At 44.9% G+C, this 27,986-nt stretch overlaps 1 protein-coding gene across 13 annotated transcripts in view; it reads right to left on the reverse strand.

Moving 5' to 3' along the window:
- The window catches only part of HMBOX1 (homeobox containing 1), a 158,702-nt gene that overhangs the window by 125,449 nt on the left and 5,267 nt on the right, over positions 1-27,986 (reverse strand). The window contains exon 2 of one of the 13 annotated variants that reach the window (XM_075923270.2): positions 1,035-1,189. The exons of the other annotated variants lie outside the window; for them this stretch is intronic. The gene's annotated coding sequence lies outside the window, so the exon portion shown is untranslated. The remainder of the gene's footprint in view (positions 1-1,034; positions 1,190-27,986) is intronic. 13 annotated transcript variants of the gene reach the window in all.

The following is a 27,986-nucleotide window of genomic DNA, read 5'->3' on the forward strand; positions in this document are numbered from 1 at the left end:
AACATTAATATCTGAGACGGGGGGAAAGAGAAAGAAGGATGAAAAGGTTAGGGAAAGTAATGTCTTACTGAGAACTTGCAAACAAAATGTAAAAGTTAACAAAGGGAGGAATGATCTAGAATTTATATATGGTATTTGACCTGTGTAATAATAAACTTGTAAAAGTGCAAATAAAGTTAAAATGTACACTCTTCACTCATTAGTATACAAAGAGCAAGATAGAGTGCATGTTAGATTTCAAAAGTGCAAACACTGAGGCAAGAACGAAAAGTTAACCAGAACATAACGGCCATTTTAGTTTAACTATAAAAGTTTGACTCTTTCAAAGCTGATAAAGTGTTATGAAATGTAAAGATAACATTATGTAAAGCTCCTGGTTGCAATGCTAGCTCCTGATCCTGTAACCACTTAAATACAATGTAACAGGATTACCCCTGCACTTCAATATTTGCAGAATCAGACCTCTCTTCCACTGAAAAGTGCAAAAAAATGTTTTTTCAATTCCTTAAGCAGCTTCTAATAAGCCCTAACTCCTCTGATTTAAACTGAAAAGCTGGAAACCAAAGTGGGGATTAGAACCAAAACGGTTTCCTAACTTTATATACTAAAATGTAAATTATTAAATTATACCAAATGAACTATGAATTTATAATTTATTACTGTTCAACAGAATATATGCAGGAGCAGGAGAAAGAGACAAACCAAATAAAACAGACCACATTAAAGTCATTGCTGGTGTCCTCCAATTTGACTCCTGTTATTTACTGAATCAAGCATCTTGTCCCAAATAAATAAAACACTGTAATAATGTGAGAAATCTAGGCACAATTTACGAGTTCTATGGGTCCGGACTTAATACATCCGAGGGTACTGAGGGAGTTGGCAAATGTCATTAAGGAGCCTTTGGCCATTATCTTTGAAAAGTCGTGGAGATCAGGAGAGATCCTGGGTGATTGGACAAAGGCAAATGTTGTGCCCATTTTTAAGAAAGGAAAGAGGGATGATCCAGGGAATTATAGGCCGGTCAGTCTTACCTCCGTTTCTGGAAAAATCATGGAAGGGATCCTCAATGAATCCACTTTAAAGCACTTGGAAGAGGAGAAGGTGATCAAGAATAGTCAGCATGGATTCATGAAGGGCAAGTCGTGCCTGACCAATCTGATTAGCTTCTATGATGAGGTAACTGGCTCTGTGGATATGTGAAAGTCAGCGGATGTGATATACAGTAAAACTCCATTGGTCCGGCATCTGATGGTCCAGCACTCCTGATGGTCTGCCACCATCAGGAACCTGGAAGTGCTCCGGGCAGCCGGACCATTGGAACTGCTCTGCCCACGGCTTCCCCATTCAGCCGCTGCTGAAACTGACCAGCGGATGAATGGAGGAAGCCGAGAACAGAGCAGCTGGAGTGCTGCTGGTAGGTCCCGTAGCGCTGCCCCTTGGTGCTGCGGGACCAACCTGGAAGCACCACAGCTGTCTGAGATTCAGCCGCTGCTGAAACTGGCTGACTCCAGGAAGCCCGAGGCAGAGCTGCTCTGCCCCGGGCTTCCTGGAATCAGCCCCTGGTCAGTTTCAGCAGCAGCTGACTTGGGGACGCCTGGGGCAGAGAAGCTAGGGTGCTGCCGGGTTGGTTGGGTAGCGCCGCCCCTTGGCGCTGTGGGACCAACCTGGCAGCACCCCAGCTACTCTTCCCCAGGCGTCCCCAAGAGCAAGTGGGGTGCTGCCAGGTTGGTCTCGCAGCGCCAAGAGGTGGCGCTACTGGACCAACCCAGCAGCACCCCAGCGGCTCTGCCGCAGGCGTCCCGATTCAGCTGCTGCTGAAACTGACCAGCAGCGGCTGAATCGGGGACGCCTGGGGCAGAGCCGGACTATCGGAAGGAGAGGCTATGAGAGGTCTGGGGTGGCATCCCCCCCCACACCACCCTAGACCCCTCATAGCCCCCCCTTCCAATAGTCCGGCATATCTGATAATCCGGCACCCCCTGGGTCCTAAAGGTGCTGGATTATCAGAAATTTACTGTACCTTGACTTTAGCAAGGCTTTTGATATGGTCTCCCACAATATTCTTGCCAGCAAGTTAAGGAAGTGTGGATTGGATAAATGGACTGTAAGATGGATAGAAAGCTGGCTGGAAGGTCGGGCCCAGCAGGTAGTGATCAACGGCTCAATGTCAGGATGGCGATCGGTTTCTAGAGGAGTGCCCCAAGGTTCGGTTCTGGGACCTGTTTTGTTCAACATCTTTATTAATTACCTGGATGAGGGGATGGATTGCACCCTCAGCAAGTTTGCGGATGACACTAAGCTAGGGGGAGAGGTAGATACGCTAGAGGGCAGGGACAGAATGACTTAGACAAATTGGAGGATTGGGCCACAAGAAATCTGACGAGGTTCAACAAGGACAAGTGTAGAGTCCTGCACTTGGGACGGAAGAATCCCAAGCATTGTTACAGGCTGGGAACCGACTGGCTAAGTAGCAGTTCTGTAGAAAAGGACCTGGGGATTACAGTGGATGAGAAGCTGGATATGAGTCAACAGTGTGCCCTTGTAGCCAAGAAGGCTAATGGCATAGTAGGTTGCATGAAGAGGAGCATTGCCAGTCGCTCCAGGGATGTGATTATTCCTCTTTACTCAGCTGTGGTGAGGCCACATCTGGAGTATTGTGTCCAGTTCTAGGCCCCCAATTACAAGAAGGATGTGGATGCATTGGAGAGGGTCTAGCGGAGGGCAACCAAAATGATTAGGGGGCTGGAGCATATGGCCTACGAGGAGAGGCTGAGGGAGTTGGGTCTATTTAGTCTGCAGAAGAGAAGAGTGAGCGGGGGATTTGACAGCAGCCTTCAACGTCCTGAAGGGAGGTTCCAAAGAGGCTGGAGAAAGGCTGTTCTCAGTAGTGACAGATGGCAGAACAAGGAGCAATGGTCTCAAGTTACAGTGGGGGAGGTCCAGGTTGGATATTAGGAAAAGCTATTTCACTAGGAGGGTGGTGAAGCACTGGGCTGGGTTCCTTAGGGAAGTAGTGGAGTCTCCATCCCTAGAGGTGTTTAAGTCTCAGCTTGACAAAGCCCTGGCTGGGTTGATTCAATTGGGATTGGTCCTGCCTTGGGTAGGGGGCTGGACTGGATGGCCTTTTAAGGTCTCTTACAGCTTTATGGTTCTATGATGATCAGCAGGGCTTGACAAACGGCAGCAAAAGCCGCTCGCCAGCCCCGCACTGCGCATGAGCAAGAGCTCCATTGCACATGTGCACGCCACCAGTAACCGGGGCACGTGGCTGAAATCTACTCGCCACAGGTGAGTAGATTCTGTAGTTTGTCGAGCCCTTATGATCAGCACAAACAATATAGTCAGCGCCCACTCCATCAGTTGGAGTGGTCCCTTGGGCTCAGGCTCTGAGGGAGGCCACTCTGTCTTGCCACATCAGGCAACAAATGACCGCCAATTAGCAACTGATGGCGACAGCCCTCTCGGCAGGCAGAGGCTTTTGCGTCAGACACCAAACACAGTCGGGGATCCTATAGTCTTCTAACTGGGTTAAAAATTACAGCTTCGGCCTTCCAACCAAGGGGGATGCCGGTCACCACTCCAGAGGTGGGGAAGGTGGCAGGAGAGAGAGCCTGGCCAGGGTTCGCCTACTCCACTGGGGCCCAGCCCAGGGCCAATGGGTTCCAGCCTAGTAGCAGATGTTTCTGCTGCTGGGTCATCGGGGATCCTACCAAAACACACTGACTCCCTTCCCAGCAACAAAACGGGACTAAAGTCTGGGCTCCCTGGGCTACTTCCTGTACACTCTAGGAGTAGAGCTCCGGAGCTCCAGGATCCTCCATCTCCTCAGGGTACATGGCTGACTTCTCTCCATGATCAGCCTCCTTGGGCCGATTGCGCAGTCTCAGCTCTGGAGATCTGCAGAGGGCTGGAGACATCTGCATCTGCCCATAGCTCCAGCCCAACTGAGCTGCAAGGCTCACCTTTTCAATGCCCTGCCATGCCCCTGTTGTCAGCATGAGGGGAGGGCCCAACCAGACAATGGGCTGCCAGCCTGATTGCAACAGCACCGGGACCACAGCCTCTTTCCCAGGATGGAGGAGCTGTCTGGGTGTAGGACACCCCCATACTTGGGTCAGAGAGTGTGGATGGGAGCCAGCTTACAGCCAACAACCAAGTAAGAGTCAATTTCACTCCACAATAAACACATGCCCCAGATGACCATATGTGCATGTAATGGCCTTCCATAAGGACTGATCCTGTATTCCAGAGGTGGGGAAACCTACTGCCCAGGGGCTGGATTCCTGCTTCCAGCTTGCCAGATTCTAGATCCTGCTCCCCCAGCATTGGGGAGCTGGCACTGGTACTCCAGCCCTGCGGCTGCCCTGCAGTCCTCCCTGTAGGGCTGGGAGCACCTGTGCTGGCTCCCCAAGCCTCGCGGACTGGAGTCACACAAGCCCAGGCAGGATCCAACACACAGGCCCTGCCTGGTGGGTGGAGGAAGAGGCTCCACCCGCTGCTGCTTCTCTTCCCTCTCTCCCTGGCTGGAAAATGGCAGCGCAGCAAAGCCCCACCCCACTTAACTCCTACGCCCCTCTCCCACCCAGACGCCCCACCCCAGCTCACTCCTGCACCCTCCCACGCAGACCTGCACCCCCCTCCTGCCCAGACCCCACACCTCCAATCCTCTCCTGCAAGCTACTTCCACCCAGCCCTCCACTGCACCCTAATACTCTCTCAGGCCCACCAACCCACTCCTGCACCCCAAGCCCGTTTCCTGATAGCCCCCGCCCACACACTCAAAAAGCTGTTTTTGACAACCAAAATTTACTGACAAAAAAAGAAGAAAGTGGAGATTTAGAAAGAGAAACCTACTTTTAAAAAGTATCTGACAAAGTGGGTCTTTGCCCACAAAAGTTTATGCTGCAATAAATCTGTTAGTCTATAAGGTGCCACAGGACTTCTCGTTCTTGCAGGTTCAGACTAACAAGGCTACTTCCTCTGATACTACTTTTAAAAATGTTTCCCAAGAAAGGATATTTGGGTTGGGGGTTTTTTTTTTTGGACTAAATAATCTTTAATAAATCTGGATTAAGACTCTTCGGAAGGAACCGTATTAAAATGATGTTTTAAGTTAACTTATATTTTAATCTGAATGAAAGGTAAAACAAGATAGTAAACTGCATTTAACATTGTGTCCAATGCTTCATAAGGAAGTTAAGAATAACAGTCAGCATGAAATACTGAATGTCTTTAATGAACCTTAAGCTGGGTAGGTTTTTGGAAGCAATCATCCAAACAAGCAGTACTAGTAGATGAATAACTTGAACTTTGGCCAAATAGGCAGCAGGCATTTGAGAAAGTGGTTTTAAAACAAATAAAGGGACATGTAACGATCTCATTCAGCTGCAGAGTTAAATATGGGGCGGATTATATTGTACAGTCCTACACTTTGTGCTCACTAGGAGTGCGCCACGTTTGACCACATGGGACACGTAAAATGGCTGTCCTGCTGGAATGCACAGGGCCAGTGGGGTTTAGCACTGCAGGTAGCAGAGTAAATTAATTACACAATAGCACAGATGTCCTTGGGACTCTGAATAGAGACTACTATTAACTTGTCAACACAACAGGCGCAAGGATTAAACTAACCAGTGATATGATTCAATTCAAATCTGTGGAGCCTTTTTCCCTGGATACCCTGACATCACCTTTCATTGATTTAGCTTAAATTTATTATTTATTGACTTAATCAGCCATGTCTTCCCCCTAGGAAGGTATCGCAATGAGGACTCAGCAGTGACTGAGATCTTTGATTAGCGATGTGAATGTTTAACTGGGAAGCACCCATGGGCAGAGAGCTTCTCCATGCAGTGGGTGAGGGACGCTTTAAGTGGTTAACTGATTAAACATAATGTTTAACCGGTTAACTGATTAAATGGGGTTTTACATCCCCACCTCTGATTGGGATCAAAGTTCAAAGTACTCTCTCACCAGAGCTCCTGTAAGGGCTATATTCTTTCCCAAGGAATTTACTACTCAGCTAGACTAAGTCAGTGCAGTTTCTTTCTGCTCCCCTTATCCTCCTTTGTCGCCTCACTACACATCCCAATTAGTGATGTGAATGTCTCACTCGTAGGGGCTGGAGCAGCTCCCTTCCTGCCTGGGCAGGGGGCTGCGCCAGCCCTGCATGGCATGCCCTGGTGCAGACACGGGCTACTCTGGTGTCCAGAGCAGCCTGTGTCTACGGTGGGCCCAGGCTCCCCACAGTCAGGGACTGCTCTGGCCTGGCTGGAACAGCCGCTGCCTGCAGTGACGGGAGGAGGGGCCACTCCAACCCGGTGGCAGGTAGGGGGGCCATTACAGCCCAGCCGGATTGCAGCGGCCTCCCCCCCCCCGCCCTCCCTTTTAATCAGTCCAAGTGTCACTGTCAGAGATGGATCTGACTCCAGGACTTCCAAGTAACAGTTCCTGGACCTGTGATTTGACCATAACTCCCTAACTCTTCTGTAAATACTTAAACTCACTGCTATGAAAACTATGTAACTGGTTTGGCCATCTACATAATGTGTATGAAGTCCACTGCATTTACAGTCACGCTTGCTTTGCTTGGATGGAAACTCTGCCCAGGAGTTGGTAAATACAGAGAAAGATACATTTAAACCAAGTAATGGATAAGCAATCACGCACTATAAGGCCATTGTTCCACTGAATGAAACAGCATGAGTCCCCTCAGGTACTATAGTGATAGAAATGAGTGATACAAATAGTCTTAGCTTGTGTGCTGGCACTAACACAAAGAGCACAGCCGTACAGAGCTCACAACTTCCCTTGGAGAAACAACTTTAAAAGAGAGGAATAAACAGGAAACTTACTGACGTGCAGAAACTAATCGTTTTAGTTTCAAGTGATTGGAACTGATCCTTAAACCAGGCTGGTCAATCTTTTCTAATATCTAGCAGCTTTTGGAAAAATGCCCTTTTTTCCCCTTTATGACAGAACTTAACATGCAATCTCAGCATTGTTGAAATGCTTAGCAGCATATGATAATGAAATTCTTACTTGAAGGAGCTTATGTTGCAAGGGCCAAATTACATCCTTACCTCTATTTGCACCATTCTCATCAATTGCAAAGGGAACTGCTCACATGTCTGAGAGCAGGAATTGGCCCTTCGTTGGAATCAGAATTCCATTCCGAAGTGGAATACCCGGGAGGAAGAAGAATTGAGACATCCCACCTCAATCCGGTTGCAGGTGTCTCAATACTGAGATCCCAACCATGCAAAAAACGTGAGATTGGTCTGAACAACCCCCCACCCCTCTCGTATTGGAACAGTTAGGGGGGTTCATATTTTCAAGCTATTCTGTGCAACGAGGGCCAGAAACTTTTTTCAAATGAAAGCTGAGATTCTCTGTAATAACCTAATTCCCACTGTTGGGAGTTTTGAGACCACAAACATCATGTGACTCATGACGGAATCACAAGAGCTACCACACTAAACCCTTTGCTTTTTTTGTTATTCTTTAAGTCTCTTTGGGGAAGGCCTGAGGCTGGGGTCATAATCAAAAAGACTTTATGGACAAAATTTATCTCTAGAGATTTGACCAGAAAGGGTTTTTTGTGACAGGGATTAGGGCCGTATTGTTCTAGGCACTGAACAAAATGACTGTCCCTGCTCTCCAGAGTTTACAACTGAAGGTCCGGGGGGGGGGGGGGGGGGGCTGACAGACTTGCCTGGGAAAGGATGGGGAAGGGAGTGGCTCCATGCTCCCAGAAAGGGTAAGGCCTCGGGCAAAGGGACAGGGCTGAGGCAGCCAGACCTCAGTTCCGCCCAAGCATGCTGCACTGCATCCGCCTCACAGCCCTCAGAGCCACCTAGAGCGCGTGGCACAGCACTCGTGTGACAATTTAAAGGGCTGGGCTCCAGCCATGGTTGCTCCTGTAGTAGCAGCAGGGAACCCCAGGTCCTTTTGATCTGCTGGGCCCCAGGGCAACTGCCCTCTTCCTTTCCCCTCTCTGTTCCTGCCTCCCACTGGCAGGCCTGGAGAGCCCTGATCAGGTAATAAAATTAAATACATGTGTAAGTGTCTGGAGGATTTGAGCCCACGGTAGCCAGTCCTTCAATGCACAAGAAGTGGGAAATCCAGCATATGGGCCACACAGAAGAACACACAAAGACCAGAATGAAACAAGGGTTAGAGCTTTTAGGATTACAACAAGGAAACAAAGATAAATACTGGACTTCAGGAGGGCTACTACTTCTCATAACACTTAGCTCAGAGGAAAGGAATGATTGAAGCAGGTATAATAGTGATAGAAATGTAGCCGTGTTAGTCTGGGGTAGCTGAAGCAAAATGCAGGACAATGTAGCACTTTAAAGACTAACAAGATGGTTTATTAGATGATGAGCTTTCGTGGGCCAGACCCACTTCCTCAGATCCTTTGATCTGAGAAAGTGGGTCTGGCCCACGAAAGCTCATCATCTAATAAATCATCTTGTTAGTCTTTAAAGTGCTACATTGTCCTGCATTTTGCTGAAGCAGGTATGGCCATTAAGATCTATTTGTAAGAACAAAAGCCTCCATCTGCACAAAGCAAGAGGCAACCTCTAGTTCCTCAAAAAAGAATTGACACACAAGAACGTAAGTTTCAGAGAAGTACCTGACAGTCTGTAACTGAAAAAACAACAAATTGTCCTGCTGCACCTTAGAGACTAACACAAAATGTATTGTAGATGGTAACATGAGCTTTAAAAGACATGTAAGCCGCAATTTTGTAAACTGTACAGGGTGAAAACATTCCTAGATTTGTTTTTAATCTTAAATTATCCAGCAAACTACTGCAATGATAGGAAAGAAATTCCTACAGACAGACACCAGCAATACATTTGCAGAGGTGTTATTAGGCATATAGGACGAGAGAAAAGGAACAATGTTCGCTCTAATCTTTTCCATCCATTTGCAGATTTTTTTCCCATCCATGTGCGGACTAATTGTATGTTAACCAAGCCATGTGTGAATGTGGTATAAACAGATGTGGCCACTTTGCTAATCATATGGGTGGCATTTGAATCTCTCCTGAGCGGCCGCACAAGCACACAGCTTACAGAAAACACTGGAAATGACCTACCGGATCAAAACCAGCCCTGTCTTATCACAGGCAACTCCCCTGTATAATCCTGTTAATAAAAATACTATGCTCCATCTTAAAACCTGATAGATTCCTTGCCTCCACTAGTTCTATTGGGAGGCTATTCCAGAACCTCATTCCTCTGATGATTAGAAACCTGATTTCCAGCCTAAATTTATTCACGGCTTGTTTCTATCCATTTGTGCTTGCGCCAACATTGTCTTTCAGATTAGACAGCTCTTCCTGTGCAGTAGTTACCTCACAATGTATTTATTTAAAAAAAACCCAAAAAACGGCTCCCTTCTCAGCCCCTTTTTCACCACAAGCCATGCTCTTCTAGGGTAAGTTTACACAGCAATTAAAAATTTGCAATTGGCCCATGTCAGCTGACATGCAGACATTCTGGCTTAGGCTGAAGTCCAGGCTCTAGGACCCTGTGAGGTGGGAGGCTTCATGAGTTTGATCTGCACGCTGACCCTGAATTAAACGGCCTGTTAGCCTGAACTTGCTGGCAGGGATCAGCTGCAGGGGTCTATCTAACTGCAGTTCAGGCATACCCAGAGCCACCTCTTAAAACAGGCCCTAAGCATTTTAGTAATCCTTCTCTGTGTGTGTTCCAATTTGAAGTCATCTTCCTTGATCATGGGTAACCACAGCTGTACACAGTATTCCAGCATTACTAGTGCCTTCAAAAATGGAATGCATGCTTTCCTCTCTTCTGGAAATACCTCTCCACATATATTGTAAGAATACATGTTGTGAAGAAAAGCTATTTCTGATGGTCACTTGTTAAAATTGTGGCAGATGTATCTCTTTGTTAAAGGTAATGTTTTTTCTCATGTAAGTCTATTTAATCTCTCTAGCCTCCCTTTTCCTGCTCTCACCAAAACGGTGGGGGGAAATGGACCATCAGAATTCTTGTGTGAGCTTCTCTCCTGTTAGAATAGTCGTTGCTATGTTTAGACACTACTGTTCTCTCTTGTATATAATCCCCAAAAGTAGTATATCAATCAATCTTTTTTCTACTAAAACTGTTAAACCAAAAGTTAAAAATAAAATAAACGAATCTCTCTTGCAATCTCTAAAACAGATACACAAAAGCTACCGTGTAAAATGCAAAGGGACAAAGAAACCCAAGACTTACAAAAAAAGGCAGGAAGCAAGTAAACATCTGGAGGAAAACATTAACCCCTGCATTTTTAGCTGTAGAGGAGTCCAGCTACACAACGCACAGAAACTTTATTGGAGAAGTGTGTTCAAATCCCACTAGATGAGTGGCATTATTTAAAAGGGCTTGCTCACCTGTTCATATAGAAACATCCCACATAATGCAAAGATTTAGTAATATTGCTAAGCCACTGGAAAGGGGTGGGAAAGCTCTCCCCAAATGAAAGACTATCCAGAGGATCTCTAGATACAGAAACCTTGAATTTTAGTGTTCAGAACCATAAGCGATTTCTGTTACTCAAAATACAGATAATTCCTACAAGGGAGATAGCTGGAAAGCAGCAGTGTTGACAAAAGCCTGAGAGTGTTAGGGGACAGAAAAATGGATAGCAGCTTTGCAGCATGACATGTTGAAGAAGAGGGTGAAAAGTCCGTGTAACTTGGGGCTGCACAGGCTTGGCCATTGTTTCCCAAAAAAGGGAGGCATCTCTCCATTACTATGGCGCTGGCGAGAATGCACCAGAAAGACCTCAACAAGTTGTACAGACAAGGTGGGTGAGGTAATATCTTTTACTGGTCTAAGCTCTGTTGAGGAGAGAGACAAACTTCTGAGTTCACACAGGGTTGTTTTTCAGGTCTGGGAAATGTACTCAGAATGCCACGGTGAACCTATTACTGAAAAACAACCAATAGTCTTGTGGCACCTTAGAGACTAACAAAACATGTAGATGGGATCATGAGCTTTCGTGGGCACAACCCACTTCTTCAGATGACTGGAGTTATTAAAGGTCCAGTTTCTAAATAAATACAGGATGGGGCGGTGGGAGAGAAGGGGAAAAAAAAGTCAATTAAGAGTGTCCATGCTACGTGAAGCTGACAAAGAAGGTACTAATTGTTCTTAAGTTCCCATTGTTTGGTTTTTTTATGTCATTAGGATGTGAAAGGTAGCGGGCCATCCAGCCAATGTCTTTATTCATACCTCTGTTACAGGAAAAAACGAATAGTCTAACAGCACCTTAAAGACTAACAAAACATGCAGATGGTATCATGAGCTACATGTTGTTAGTCTTTAAGGTGCTGCTAGACTATTCATTGTTTTTTAAGTTTTTCCAGTTACAGACTAACTCGGCTACTCCACTGAAGCTTCTGTTATAGGAATCAAACTTGCAAATGAAGTTAAGTTCTAGGACTTCCCTGTGGAGTTGGCTTGTCAAATTGGCCTGAAACAGTACCATGACTTTGAGATCCATTAAAGAGTGCTGAAAGTGACTGTAACTTCCAGGATGTTGATGCTAGTTTGGGAGTGTTCTAAAGAGAGTTTAGTGCATGGCTACTCAATACATGGCCCACTTGTTTGTGGCCCATAGTGAGGTTTGGGTTTACGTGGGGCTCAACACGTGGCCTGTGGGGGGGATCCTGTGAACATGGCCTCCACTTGGAACACGCTCCACAACGGCGATATGTCTCCCAAGCAGGGTGAGCACTGAAAGACACAAGCGGACGGGCCACATGTTGAGCCCCACGTAAACCCAAACCTCACTATGGGCCACAAACAAGCCAACTCCACAGGGAAGTCCTAGAACTTAACTTCATTTGCAAGTTTGATTCCTATAACAGAAGCTTCAGTGGAGTAGTCGAGTGCAGAGTGTCAGCATTTCTAGCCTCCATGGAGGAGTTGCCGGGGGCACTAGGGCATTCTGTGAAAAAAGTTATTTGCATATATATTTGCATATATACACAACCACACTTAAGTTGCGGCCCTTAGCATGTACTGTGAGTATCATTGTGGCCCCCAGGACTTCCGGAGTTGAGTAACCTTGGTTTAGTGGATGGGTGGTTACATTTATAATGGAAATCTACGCGGGGTAGCCGTGTTAGTCTGTAACCGAAAAAAACAAACAAACCTTAAAACACAACATATGGTCCTGCAGCACCTTAAAGACTAACAAAACATGGAGATGGTATCATGAGCTTTCGTGGGTTGTGGCCACAAAAGCTCATGATACCACCCACATTTTTTGTTAGTCTCGAAAGTGCTCAGGCTCATTCGTTGTTTTTTTTATCTATGAGGGAGTTTGGGTTGATTGTCCAGAGGATGAAAATATCACTGAAGTATCACAGGTATCTGACTTGGCTCTGTGGCTTTGGTTACAACAACACTGATTACAAGTTGGATGAAATGTAGAGAAAAAGATACAAAAGATAATTAGGCAGATGAAGATTCATTTAGGGCCCAATTCTGCCTTCCTTTACATGCATGCAACTTGCATTACTGTCAATAGGAGTTGCACTGCTAAGTGAAAGCAGAATTGGTCCCTAATTACTAAATAATGATTCAGGAAGCATCTGATAGCCATCTGCAAGTATTTGAAAGATATAAATATACTAAGGAGGAAGAGGAATTATCTATTCAGCCCTTAGCCTGTTTGCTGTGACTGGTGCTAGTTAGTGGCACAAAAACAAGGGTTGAAATAAAGATGTCAAAAGAAATAACAATAGTGATTATTTGTGTGAGGCAGACACTTGTTCACTAGAATGAGACTTGAGATATTCACTTGCCTTGTAGCAGCAACAACATGCACGCCTTGCCTAGTATCAAAATTGTACCCATTTAAAAGGTGTGATTGTAAATTGATTTAGCTGAAGAGGTGCAAAACGCAGTGTGGACACAATTCAAATGTAAAACAAGCTTGTATCTATAGAACTGATCAGATTTACAAGCAGCCTAAGGTTAAACCACTTCAGTTCTGCATACGGGAAAGACGTCTGTGACTCCAAGCCAGGGCCCATAGTGGAGCAGGGATTAAGGTCTTGTCTACACTACAAAGCTAGGCTCACGTAAGTTACTTTGTATCAACTTAACTGTGCATGTCTCTACAGTTAAATTTACCTCCTACAGATGTAAAGGCTCCTTATGGCGACATAGTAACTCCACCTCCCGAAGCAGTGCTGAGCCATGGTCAATGTACTAAGGTCAACACAGCATGAGTGTGGGCACTGTGTTACCTGTGTCAGCCCTAGCAGTCCTCTAGCAGCTGTTCCACAATGCATGACACTAACCACTGTGGTCACAGTTGTGAATGCCAGGGTCGCAGAGAAGGCAGCATCCTCCAGGGCCGCCCCCCCTTAAAAGTCCATCCATTTTAAAGATTTTTTTTCTTGACTGTCCAGCTCAGCAAACATACTTAGCAGCTCTCCATAGGTGTGTGCTACTGCCAAGCTGACCATGCTGGCTACACACGCCAGACATGCTCGTGCCTGGAGTAGTAGGTAGATATTGGGCTTCCCAGCCCTGTGAGGAGAAGAGGGTGGACAGGCTCAGCTAAGGCCCCGCCACAGAAATCTGGGTGCAAAGGGGTTTGCAGAAGGGGAATGGAACTATAGTGCCACAGTGAAGAAACTGTGACAGGAGGACCAGAAAGCCAGGGGACGCAACAATCAAACTGGTGCCGAGTTGCAGACTTGCCACTTTTACAAGGAGCTGCCTGCTGTACTTGGCAGAGATGCCACCATCACCCCGCTACACCACTGTGGGTATCTCTGAGGAGCCCAAGACACAGACCGGTAATATGAGCAGTGAGGAAAAAGAGGAGCTGGAGGAAGAAGATGAGGAAGATTGAGGACATCCGTGACCAGGAGGGTCAGCATGCTGCACGTGAAGACCTGTTTGAGACAACACCGCAGCCCAGTCTGTTCCAGCAGACGCGCACAGGCGAACTTGATGCAGAGGGAAGGAACCTTGAGTAAGTAAGTGATTTTATCTCCCATTATAATGATGTACTGATGGAAGCCCCAACTTAACAGGACATAGCCACCAACTTCATTAATTCCCTTCTACAGGTTGACACTCGCTTGTGAGGTGAGGCGGAGGTGGGGGTCATGCAGAATAGTCTGTTTAAGTACACAGAGACATCCCTTAAATCTCCCATAAAACTTTCAGGTAGGTATTCTGCAGTCCCCTCCTGAAGATCTCTAGTAATTGCAACTTTATTTCTTCCTCTTTGGTAGGACACTTTTCTATGCCACTTAGTGATAACATGCATAGGCACCATTGCATTAAGTGGGCTAGCAGCATACAGGCCCACCAGCAGCAGCTGTGCTCTCAGAGCCTCTGTTACCTTCAAGAGTAAGATATCAGCTAAAACCCACCACCGCCTGCCCCATACTCACAGTTTCATGCAACTGTCTTAAGCTGATTTATAAAAAGAATATACTGAATTAAGGTTGTGTACTGTACTGGATTTGCATTTGGAGTCCAGGCACCGAGGCTTGCATGAGAGGTGTCAAGTTGAACCAAACCGGCATAATAATGTATTTTATCATTACGTATTCTTTGTATTGCAGTAGCACATCGGAACCCTCATGGTGTAACAAAGGGTTCATTTACACAGAGCCCAGAAGCACTGAGTGGCACAAGCCAGGACACTTAAAAACCCAGTGCAAGAGAGTTTCATAGGATTGTGCAGGAAACGCATTTAGAACCGACAACTCCAGCCCTTTCCCTCTCCCCAAATCGTATCTGCAGTTAAACTGTGGTACTGGCTATCAAAATTACAACCAAGCTGAAGCATTAATCCTGCAGTCTTCACTCAGGTACAACTCCCACTGAACAAAGACTGCAGGATAGGCTCTTTTAAGAAGGTACAGAATAACAAGCAAGGGAAAGCTGCAGCCCTTTGTCTTCGGATGGTCTGGAAAATACTAAAAGGAGATCCAGGTCAGGATAAGAGAGTTTGCCTTTGACCTGAACATTATGCCTGAAATAATAACAGCTCGTTAGGGTAAGAATTTGCTTGCAATAAGTTTCTTAGTGAATTAGAACTACCATGCATTTTCTTTTCAATGTAATTTAGTAACTTACTTCAATCTGAGGCTTCAGGGGTTAGCCACGAAAGGGCACAGTCCACGAAAGCTCATGATACCATCAACATGTTTTGTTAGTCTATAAAGTGCTACCAGACCATTTGTTGTTTTTTAAGTTACTTTGATGAGTCTGATTTCACTTGCAACCAATAAATCCTATTGTTTGCACTTAATAAAAATAATTTTATTTTCTACCAGGCCCAGTGTAAATAATTGTTACCTAGGGGGAAAGACCAGTGTGCATCTCTCTTTCACTGATAGAGAGAGCGAACATTCTCACGAGCTTTTCCTCACGTCTCACAGCGAAAGACGGATTTATTTTGGGGGTTTTGATCCTTTCGGGGATTGGTTTCCTGGGTGCTGTGCCCTAGTAGTGCCTCCTTCCAGACCTGAAGTAGTTCATGTCTGCATTGCTCTGCAGGGGGGCAGTAACCCCAACTCTGCGCCTTGTCTGCAGGAGATCAGAGGATCTGGCCCAGCAGGACAGGGTGGTGGGGAACTCCAAATAGCAAGAAGATGAGTGTCAGTGGCATGATCAGCACAGTGAGGAACAATTTCAAGGGGTCTCCTGTGATTGCACCCCGTTACACAAGGCAAAGTCACTTTTTGGCAAAGACGTGGTGATATAACTTATGTTGCGTTTCAGAGTTAGATTAGCACCAAGCAAGCAACCAACCAACCAACCGAGTGAAGGGCACAGAAAACAGTGACTGATGTATTTATTTCCTAAAGGATGATTAATTTTTTACTTCATGATTTGTGTCACGCTGCAATTGGATGGGCATTGGAATTCAGTTTAAAAAATATTAAAATGCAATTTTTGTGTATTAATAATTAAAAAAAAAACCTTAAATGTGCTGGGTACATAAGGAAAAAAAAGTGTATCGAAATAGATTTTGCATTTAAAATGAACGGCTTTATTATACGAAATAGTATCTATAGTCAGTGAATTGAAATGACTGTTCTAGTCACCATGTCTTTCAAGGTTTTAAAATTAGTAGATCTCTCACACCTAGTTTTTGTCTATAGATTGGAAAAGGGGAAAAAAGAACAAACTTCCATATTCTTTGACTCCTAATGGGTTCCACAACTTTGAAAGAACTATCATTGAACTGAGCTAGCTGAATAAACTCAAACTAAGAAAATATTGTCTCTGCACCTGCAGAAGGGCTATTGCTGTCAAAAGCTGGGTTAGCACTTCATCAAACTCTGGTTCCAGCTGCTTAGCCACTGGTAACTTCCACCAGCTCAGTGTTTTGTCTTTCCTTAAAATGCTGCCAGCAAACTTGCATTGCTTGAATGTTTATTTAACTTAAATAATTTTAAATAGATCATAGGCTTTAACATTGGTTATCAATTTCCAAGCAGCTATGTAACTTTTAAAAAAGAAAACAGTTTTAATTTTCATTTTTAAAACACGGGATTCTTTTTTAATATCACTGATTTTATCCATCCTGAGCGCTGCTGTGTATTACAGGAGAAGCAGGCCCCTAATTGTAAAGAATGAAGGGAGCTGGTTCTCTGAAGGTTTTCTTATTGGCTAGCTGAACCAACAGGCCATTTTTAATCTCTTTATCAAAGATGATACAAGAGCATTCATTTGCTCTTTAGTATGTGCCTTTTTTGGCATATTGGATTGCCACAGTCTTCTGGAAAGATGCCAGCAAGGCCTTCAGTATCACAGAGCTTGGATGCTACTGTCCTTAGCGAGAGAAGTACAGAGATTTTAATGGCTTCTTGGACCAGCACTAAGGGTCTGTCTACAATACAATACAGGAGCACAGCTTATAGCCTGTAGCACTGCAGTGTAGCCACTTGCTGCAATGGCTGAACTGGGTGTGCTGTCGCTGTAGATAATCCATGTCCTTGAGAAGTGGTAGCTAGGTCAACGAAGAAAGAGTTGACAACCTACCAGAACTGCCCTGAGTCTCCAGGAATATGTCCAAGCAAAATTGGCAACCATCACGGAAGAACTGTTCCATGAAACTAATGGTGTTTATTACTGGGGTATTGGTGAGTTTACCTATGTCTCTCAGTGTGTTGATTCACATCCCTGAGTGACCTGACTAGTGTGGCCTGCATTTTAGGTGTAGACTAGGCCTTCGCCTTTGCCTTCATTTGCAACAACAAATATTATTAAGACAGTTTTATTTAGCCTGTAAGCTCTGAGGAGCAGGAACTCTCTCTCTTCTCTGTTTTGTTCAGTGCCTCGCACAATGGGGCCCTGCTTGTGTTCGGAACTGCTCAGCACTGTTGGAATGCAAATAACAAATATGAAGAATTTTATCTGCAAAACCAAAATATAAACTGAGTGGGCTTGTGAACACTAGATCCCAAAAGGGACTGGATCCTGATTAACAACTCCCCCCCCTCTCTCCGAGGTTTGTGCATCACCTAAACAAGTGGCACGTCCCATACACAGCTATTTTAGTGAGCGGGATCTCTTTCCTTAGCACTATAATACCACAGAAAGAGCCACGTTTCACGTAATCAAGTTCTACGTTGCAGCCACACTCACTAAACAACGCCAGCAAAAAGAGAGCAGAGCAGAAAAAGTCCGATACCAACTGAGCCAGGGAGAGTCACTGGCTTTTGTTATAAATGTATTTACAATTAGCGAAGCATCACACAGTTTTCAATCTCCACTGCCACTTTTAGTCTTCCAAAGCTCAGTAAGCCCAATTCTGGCAGTGCACCCAGCTCCACAACTTCTATTTTACTCTCCCTCACACTTCGAATGGCCTCCCACATTCTGTGCATCAAATCTCTCCTCAAAACCCACTTTTACAAAGCATTTGTGTCTTGACTGCTTCAACTAGTCCCCACCCAGAAGAACTAGCTTCTCAGGCACTATATCTGGCAAAGTGATATTGTTAGGTCTTTGGAGTCAGGACATTGGCTTTATACCCATTTGATAAACCACTTCAACCCTCTACCGAGTTTTGTTTTAATAAAAAAAAGAAAATGCCTTCCAACAGCGGCATTAAAGCTAAGTTCAGGATTGGATTCCAGCTCTCATACAGCAGTGTGCACCTGCAGAATGTCTCCCTCCTGTAATGTTTCATTCAAATCAATTCCTACCAGAGCAAGGGTGTAGGGTCCTGCAGAATGAGATGTGTATGCACGCTCCTGGTCACAGCCATCACCAGAAAGGATTCAGAGCCAAAAATTAACTTGGGTGGGAAAGGGAAGACTCATGGCAAACAATTTCACTGCCAAATCTGACTCCTCATATTTGCTGGTGGTACAAGGTGTATTACTATGAAGAAAACAGAACGTACTTGAGCGTGACCAAGGAGTGACAGCAATATTTCCTCCTCCAAAACTGCTACTTGCGAAGATTAGAGTGCATTACACCACAGAATGGGAGACCAATCTGGCAGGGCCACATAACAGACAGAAAGCTTTTTTGGACACATGGAGACTGGGCCATTCCTCTTACTAAGAGAAAGACATGACTCAAACCATGAGCAGCTTTAAGAGTTATAGATGCAGATGAGTTTTTATTGGCAGAGGGATGCAGTGTTACCGTGATCTCCAGAAGCATAATGAAAAACATCGTCTCTATTTTTTTAAAATCTTGCCTTTGTAATTTTGATAGCAAATTTAGCTGGAGTTTGTATAACAGCCTTAAAAAACCTGAAGAACTGGTTGATGGTACTTTTAATGTAAGGAAGACCTTTATTCTAGTAAAAGCGAGGAAATGGCAGTTGACATTAAATCCAAAAAAAGAGGAAATATTGCATTATTGAAGCAGACATTTGCTGGACAGGACATAAAACCAATGTCCTTGTAGCTTGTCATTAACAGTACCCGTTGTGGTAGCAGGAAAGGATGAGGAGTAAATCTTTTTGCAGGAACTTAAGGCAATTCCACCTGATGGCATTAACATTCAGGTGAGCATAACTCTCATAATGCAGGGCATAAGCCACACATTAACTGTCTGATTTTAGGAAGAAACTATTACATAGTTATCCACTGTGCAGCTTCTTATATCTTTCACCCTGAAACTTATGATAGAGATTAGTGTCAGACAGGAGCTCATATGGCCACTAATATTCCAGCTTTACAGATGCAGAAACGAACATTTTCCCTGGATCTTAGACCAGTGTTCAGACCACTGGACACACTCCCTTTCTAATGAGCATAATAAATCACTGTGCTAACATTATACAGTCAATATGGTGAATTACTACTGATTGCAAAGTCATGGGGCAGTGCTATGGGGTTAAAGACTGATGGCTGATTGAGAAACGTATTGTTCTGATTTCCCCATCTGGAGCATAAGACTCCAATTAGATTAAGTAATTCATTCTTGTCTTTTTTTTAAATAAAGTTATGTCATTTATGTCACCAGCCTCTAGATATTTCAGTTTTGTTTAAAAGCATGAGATTGGCATGGACTTCTAATACACTGTCCATCCATGGATCTTAATGTACATTACAAACATGAAGCCACCCAAAAGACCTGCGAAGAACCATTTTCATGTTACAAGTGGGGCAAAGACAGGTTAAGTGATTGCCCCGGATTACAAAGTAATCCTGTGACACAGCCAAGACGACAAAGTTGTGCCCCAACTACTAGGGACAACCTTCTTGGTCAAGATCTGACTACTGTTTCAAACACTACACTTACCTTCATGCCTCTAGCTTCCATCCAAGACACATTTCTCAATCTATTGTTTACAGCCAAGCCCTACATACAACTGGATTTTCTCCAATCCCAAAGACAGAGACAAACACCTACAGGATCTATCTAGAGGATCTACCAAACTGGGTGGGGTTGCAACTTCTTTGGAGGATAGGGACATAATTCAAAATGACCTTAGCAAGTTAGAGAAATGGTCAGAGGTAAACAGGATGAGGTTTAATAAGGAGAAATGCAAAGTGCTCCACTTAGGAAGGAACAATCAGTTCCATACATACAAGATGGGAAGCGACTGTCTAGGAAGGAGCATGGCGGAAAGGGATCTAGGGGTCATAGTGGACCACAAGTTGAATATGAGCCAACAGTGTGATGCTGTTGCAAAAAAAGCAAATATGATTCTAGGTTGTATCAACAGGTGTGTTGTAAGCAAAACTCGTGAAGTCATTCTGCCGCTCTACTCTGCACTAGTTAGGCCTCAGCTGGAGTACTGTGTCCAGTTCTGGGCGCCACATTTCAAGAAAGATGTGGAGAAATTGGAAAGGGTACAGAGAAGAGCGACAAGAATGATTAAAGGTTTAGAGAACATGACCTATGAAGCCAGGCTTCATGAACTGGGCTTGTTTAGTTTGGAAAAAAGAAGATTAAGGGGGGACATGGTAGCGGTTTTCAAATATCTAAAAGGGTGTCACAAGGAGGAAGGCGAAAATTTGTTCCTCTTGGTTTCTGAGGACAGGACAAGGAGTAATGGGCTTAAAGTGCAGCAGGGGAGGTTTAGATTGGACATTAGGAAAAAATTCCTAACTGTCAGGGTGGTCAAATATTGGAATAAATTGCCAAGGGAGGTGGTGGAATCTCCCTCTCTGGAGATATTTAAGAACAGGTTAGATAGACATCTGTCAGGGATGGTGTAGACGGAGCTTGATCCTGCCTTGAGGGCGGGGGGCTGGACTCGATGACCTCTCGAGGTCCCTTCCAGTCCTATTATTCTATGATTCTATGATTCTAGAGCATTCTTAAAACTGAAATACCCACCTGGAGAAGTGAAAAAACAGATAGACAGAGCCAGAAGAGTACTTAGATATGAACTACTTCAAGACAGGCCAAGAGGAGAAAACAACAGAATTCCACTTATCACCTACAGCCCACAACTTAAACCCCTCCAACATATTATCAACAATCCACAACCTATCCTGGAAAATGATCCCTCCCCCCCCGGGCCTGGGAGAGTGAGGGAAGGCCAATCCTTGCGAAGACACAACCCCTAACGTCAAACAAATTCTTCCCAGTAACCACGCAGCACACCTCCATCATAATCATCCAGGAACCACCAGGGCTGGCTTGAGCCATTCCTGTGCCCTGGGCAGCGGACGTTCGATGCATGCGCGGCCCCGCCTCCCGGCGCGCTGTGCACCTTAGAGCTGCCATTAGGCGACACGTGCCCAGGGCTACATGGTGCCCCTTAGAGCTGCCATCAGGTGACATGTGGCCCCCGGCCCTGGGTGCTCAGCACCTGATGGCAGCTCTAAGGGGCACCACGTGGCCCCTGGGGCATGGTGCCTGATGGCAGCTCTAAGGGGCGCTGTGCACCCGGGCGTTCAGCGCCCCTTACAGCTGCCATCAGGTGCCCCCCATAGGTTGGCGCCCTGGGCAGCTGCCTGGCTAGCCCCCCCTTTAATCCAGCCCTGGGAACCACAGGCGTGCACACGGGAGGAGGGGGATTTGAGACAGGGAGCTGCAGCCCCTCACTTTCCCCATGGCCATGTATGGGGCACTTTGGGGCAGAGAGAGCGCATGTGCGGCAGAAGCAGCCGGGGCCCGACCACAGACGCTAGACTGAGCCATTTTCGGGCCCCGCCCGTCCCAGCAGCACCGTGCGGCACCCTTTCTGTGCCCGGGGGCGCCCCCACAAGGCCCGGCAGCACCGCGCGGCACCCCGGGCTAGGGCCCGGCCGGCCTGTAGCTTGGGCTGGCACTGACTCCAGCCCCGCAAACTGGAAGGCAGAAGCCAGCTTAGTCAAAGGTAAGATAAGGTAGGGGAGGGGAGGGGAGGGGAGAAAAATAGGGGGCAGGGGTGGGAGAGGAAGGGACTTGTGCTGAGGGGAGGGGGGCAGGTCAGGAGAAGAAAGGGGAAGGCACCAAGGAACAGGGTAGAGGAGAGACAAATGCCAGGGGGCCAAGTGAAGACAATGAGGAAAAGGGCAGGAGGGAAGGAGTCAGTGGGAGGGGGAGAGGGTGATGCTGGGCGAGGAGAGGGTAAGGGCATTGGCGGTTAGAGGGGGGTAGGGAGGTGCTGGGAGAAGGCTTAAAAGAAGGGATAGGTATGAGGAAGGCAGGGATGGAGCAAGACGTGTGAGGGCACAGGGGCATGAGGGGAATGGAGGTAGAGGGTGGTGAGGGGGTGGGCATCAGTGAAAAAGAGGGCAAAGGGAGCAGGGGCAGTAAGGGAAAGGGGAGGCACCAGGAGAGTGCAGGAGTAAGGGTTGGTGCAGGTGCCAGGGGATTCTGGGGATGAAGCAGAAGGGCAGACACCTGCAGGGGAGGGACCAGCACCAGAGGAGAGAGGCAAGGCAGGTGTGTAGAGGGAGATGTTAGGAGAGGGGATGAGGAGGGGTAGCTCACATGATCAGAGTGGGGCTACTGGAGGAGTGGGCACAGGGGGGAGAGAAGGGCTTGTGGAGGGGGCAGGTTTCAGGAGGGCTGAGAGCAGTGAGAAGGGCAGGAGTCAGGACAGCAGAAGAAGGTGAGGAGTTGGGAGGCAGCAGGCACCAGGGGAGCTGATGGAACAAGGGGAGGAGACATGGCAGCAGGAAGGTGAGGGGTTGGGGGGAAGCAGGCACCAGGGGAGCAAGGGGAGACATGGCAGCAGAGGGAAAAGATAGAGGTTTATAAGATATTTATTAATAACTTGGGTGCCATAGTGGCACATACAAACAAGCCACATTAACTCAGTACTGGTGCACAACACAAAATTCATTCTGCTCATGGGAGGAAACTATTAGAGGGAACACTTCCCCCAGGCTCTCCGCCCCCGAGTTAATGTCACACACATTGGGTTAATGCAATTGCAGGATAGTTGCATAAGGGGGCCTGGTGGGGGCCAAACTAATCCCTATTGGTAGGAGGATGGTGGGAAAAGTCCTTAAAGGGGGGGGTCACATGTCACCTTTTACTTCTGGTCATGTGTCCATCTTGCCCCGAGAGTGTTACCGCCAGGGGTGTGGCCGATGGGAGTCAGGGTGTGGCCAATGGGGGTCAGGGGTGTGGCTAATGGGGGTCAAAATACATTTTAAAAAAATTCTTTGGGTGCACACCTAATGAAATGTGCTGTGCATGCCTATGCCAGGAAACCACCCCGGTAATCGGCTCTGGTGCCAACTTTGTCCACACATCTACACAAGTGATTTCATCACTGGACCCAACCACATCAGCTACCACATCAGGGGCTCATTTAACTGCACATCCATTATTGTGATCTAGGCCATCAAATGCCAGCAGTGCCCCTGTGCCATGTATATTGGCCAAATTGGACAGTCTCTACAGGAAAGAAGTAATGGACACAAATCAGATATCCAAAAAGGCAACACACAGAAACCTGTTGAAGAACACTTAAACATGCCCGGGCACTCATTAAATGGATCTCCAAGTCACTGTGTTGTTTCAAGCCAATTCCACAATCCAAGTACACAGGGAAGCGTGGGAAATTAACATAATTTACAGATTAAGTTTTCTCCCCACCCTCCATCCCCTATTTATTTTGGAACTGAATTTTTAATACTGTACTCCATTCATCTGAAGAAGTGGGCAGTACCCACGAAAGCTCATGATACCATCTACATGTTTTGTTAGTCTTTAAGGTGCTGCTACACTAATAGTTTTTTAAGCTTTTACTGTTTTCATGACAGAGCTACTGCATGCTGTGACTGACTACCACTACCCCAACTGTAAAACTCTGCCAATAAAGCCAGACAGAGATGAGAAGCAAAAGGTGAAGCTGCGATCACAGAAGCCACATCTCAGACATACTGTCCTATAAAGAATCGAATAAATATTCCTAGCGGGGCAACTCATTCTTAAACTGTCAGTGCCAAGTGCCTTCTGCTCGGATTAGTATCGCAGTACTGCTGGCAAAGTAAGGAATAGACTCGGTGCTTATTTCAGAGCTGAAAACAACTGGATAGCTCAAAATGCAGACAGTGGCCATGTGCTTACATGTCCGACTTTACAGAATGTAGGATCTTTCAAAGCAATGAATTTAGGCAGGATTATTTTTGAAGCCCCAGAAGAGGACTTTTATTATTGTGTTTCAAGAGTGATTGTTTTGTGCGAGGACACAAATAAGAATTCACTGACATGATGAATCACATTTCTTTAAAAAAAAGAAAAAGGCAGTTTTGCTACTGAATTAATAGTAAATGAACTTTAAACAACTCTTGGGATTCAGAGCAAAGGAGATCTACCCACGGCATATTCATGGCATATTCATGGCCAAGCATAATGGATTTATGTGGTGTACTTGGGTTTTCACTGCATAGACTTCTTCAGCCTGCTGTCAGCTTAAGTATTGCCTCCACAGCACTGGATGGGCTTCATGTACATTTCATGTCTCTTCCACAAGACAAGAAGGATATTATTCCTAGCCACTTCCATGAATTAGGAAATAATTAAATTAATAAAACTTAGTCTTTGTAGGCTGCTGCCAGTACAGAGCAACATGCCAGGATATTTTTGAATAGGTCTGACAGCAATATTCCATCCACAAGAGGTAAGCAAATGGACGGAAGAATTCTTTAACATAGTAAACACACATGTACTTAAGTAAGTGCGTGGTCAACCATACGATAAACTTAGTCATACTGCTAAGAAACTAAATCATATCTGAGCCATAGGCTCAGCCATTCATAAATTATTGACTAGTAATCTCAACAAAAGAGTAAACAAATACAAAAATCTTATACCATATATTTGTACTGCATGGACATGATAAAGATGAATCAGAACACACTTAATCTAAAGCATTACATTTACCTTTACTGTGCCATCTTGATTAAAATTAGAGGTGGAGGAAATCTGCTCAACAAATGCATTTGAACAAAATAATCAGTCACAGATTGGCTTTTGATTCTGAAAACCACTCACTGCTCAAGCTTAGAATTTTTTGCATTATACAAAAATAATGGAATAAGATGCTGAAATAAAATGCATGGCAACACAAACCAGCATGTTCCTGGAGCAGATTTATAACCTCGCACAGGTAAAAACTCCTACTGAAATCAACAGGAGGAGGGAGATAAAGGAATAGGGAACTGGCCCTTAAGAAGTCATCTGAAAAGTTACACACATGGTGGTCTTGGCATAATAAGAAAAGGAGAACTTTGACAAATCTGAAAAAGAATGAATCGAAGGGGTTTACTGAGGCTGAGAAACATCAAGCCAAGGAAGTCCACAGGCATCATAAATGATCAAATCATAAACTCCTTACAGATTTAAAAATAAAAACATACTGACATGCAAATTAAGCATGGGATAGGAGCAAAAGGATTCATATTTCCAATTGCTAGTGACTGGTGTGAACTTGGACAAGTCCCTCAGCCTCTGAGCCTCAGTTTCTCTGACTGGAAAGCTGGTAAAAGTACAAAGTATTATTCTATCATGGAGTGGTTAGTAATAAGAACAGTGTCTCATCAGTAATTAATTCTTTGCATCACTCTTCATGGCTGCAAATCTGAGGGAGATTCTAAAACCTGAGCCATTCTTTTTAGGTGAGAACTCTGAGGAACTCTCCCAGAGTGAAGCATCACATGAAGTTAATGGAGGTTTTGGAATAAATTGATCAATTAAACACATAACTCACCAAGACCAGATGGTATTCACCCAAGAGTTCTGAAGGAACTCAAATGTGAAATTGCAGAACTACTAACTGTGGTTTGTAACCTACCATTTAAATCAGCTTCTGTACCAAATGACTGGAAGATAGCCAACTGATGCCAATTTTAAAGAAGTGTTCCAGAAGTGATCCTGGTAGTTATAGGCCAGTAAGCCTAACTTCAGTACCAGGCAAACTGATTAAAACTATAGGAAAGAACAAAATTATCAGACATCAAGATGAACATAACTTGTTTGAGAAAGAGGCAGCATATTTTTTGTAAAGGGAAATCATACCTTGCCAATCTACAAGAACTCCTTTGCGGGGGGGGGGGGGGGGGGGGGGGGGGGGGGGGGGGGCGCGGAAGGGAAGTCAACAAGCATATGGACAAGGAGGATCTGGGAATATAATGTACTTAGATTTTCAGAAAGCCTTTAACGAGGTCTCTTATCAAAGGCTCTTAAGCTAAGTAAATTGTGCTGGGATAAGAGGGAAGTACTCTCATGGATTGGAAAAACTTAAACAACAAATAGTCTAGTAGCACTTTAAAGACTAACAAAACATGTAGTCTTTAAGGTGCTACTAGACTATATGTTGTTGTTTAAGTTTTTCCTGTTACAGACTACCTCGGCTACCCCTCTGAAGCTTTTGAATTCTCATAGATGGGTAACTGGTTAAAAGACAGGAAACAAAGGGTAGGAATAAATTGTCAGTTTTCAAAATGGAGAGAGGTATATAGTGGTGGCAGCCAGGGGCCTGGGACTTGTACAGTTCAACATATTCATAGATGTTCTGGAAAAAGGGGTAAACAGAGAAGTGGCAAAATTTGCAGATGATACAAAACTGCTCAAGATAAGTCCAAAGTAGACTGCAAAGAGCTAGAAAGGGATCTCACAAAACTGAGTGACAAAATGGTATGATGGCCATTCTTATGTTCTTAATCAAATATGAAATGTAAGAGCTTTACAGTGTCAGTACTGCCTGTATATATGGCCGTCCATCGATCACTCTGATTAGGTATGGCTTTATAAAGCAGTAATACCTACAGAAGCAGCTTCACAACTGTGAAATGAGCACTTTGTTCAGTAGCATATCATAGAATCATAGAACAGTAGAACTGGAAGGGACCTCGAGAGATCATCAAGGCTGTGTCTAGACTGTAAATGAAGCACTTCGAAAGTGCAAATGAAGCGGGGATTTAAATAGCCCATGCTTCATTTGTGTAATTGCTTCCCGGCGGTCTTTCGAAAGTGAAACCGCAGTCTAGACACGGTTCTTTTTTTTTTTAAAAAAAACACCCTTTTTTGAAAGATCCCGTACTCCTGAAAAAATGAGGAGTACGGGATCTTTCAAAAAAGGGTGGGGTTTTTTTTAAAGAACCGTGTCTAGACTGTGGTTTCACTTTCGAAATACCCTTTTTCGAAAGACCGCTGGGATGCAATTATGCAAATGAAGCATGGGACATTTAAATCCCCACTTCATTTGCACTTTCGATCAGGCTCATTTACATCCCTCTTTCGAAAGAGGGATGTAGTCTAGACGAACCCTAAGTCCAGCCCCCTGCCCCCACAGCAGAATCAAGCACCGCCTAGAATATCATCCCTAGACCATTATAAACTATGTCTAACACTAACTGTGGGATTTTGGTGAACATGTGATTGAAATCTGTGTTTCAAACAACACAATAAACAAAATGTATTTGAGCATATCCTCACTTCATGGCTTGGTATGAAAAAGGCTCCTCGACAACTATTTCCGGCCACAAACTAATCCTGTGTAAATTCCCTGATTGAAAATCCAAACGACTAGATTCAAGAAGGAACAGATTTTCAACCTAGTTTATGTCATTAGCAACTTTTTTTTTAGCAAGCACAACAAAAATAAATGTGTCTTTCACAGTTACAAGATGAAATTTTCAGTTGGCCAGATACTAGAGAACTAATTTTCCACTTTTTGTTGTTGTTGTCATAGACCATAAAATATTCTCAGATCGATGGAATTGTATGTGCTAACCTGCAACAAAGACAACAGTTGGCAACTCCTCTTTCCTTCAAAAGTTTCTCATTGAATTTAAATGAAAGGTTTTACTTGCTAGAGAATGTTTCTGGTTAGGAGCAGGGCAGGAAAGTTCTATATAGATGAAGCTTTCCAATCTACTATTTTCAAGACCCAATTGGAAAATAAAAGTAACTGCAGCCTTCCGTTTAGAAAGTTTGAAAGAAAGAAAAGAATCTGTAGACATTATTTTAAAAGTTAGTAGCTAGCCAAGTAACTCAGAGAGCAAGACAGTCTGGTGTTTAAAACACTGGAGTGACACTCCGGAAATCGGAGTT

Source organism: Pelodiscus sinensis, chromosome 3 (genome assembly GCF_052426305.1).
Source record: "Pelodiscus sinensis isolate ZL-2025 chromosome 3, ASM5242630v1, whole genome shotgun sequence".
In the NCBI taxonomy this organism is placed as follows: Eukaryota; Metazoa; Chordata; order Testudines; family Trionychidae; genus Pelodiscus; species Pelodiscus sinensis.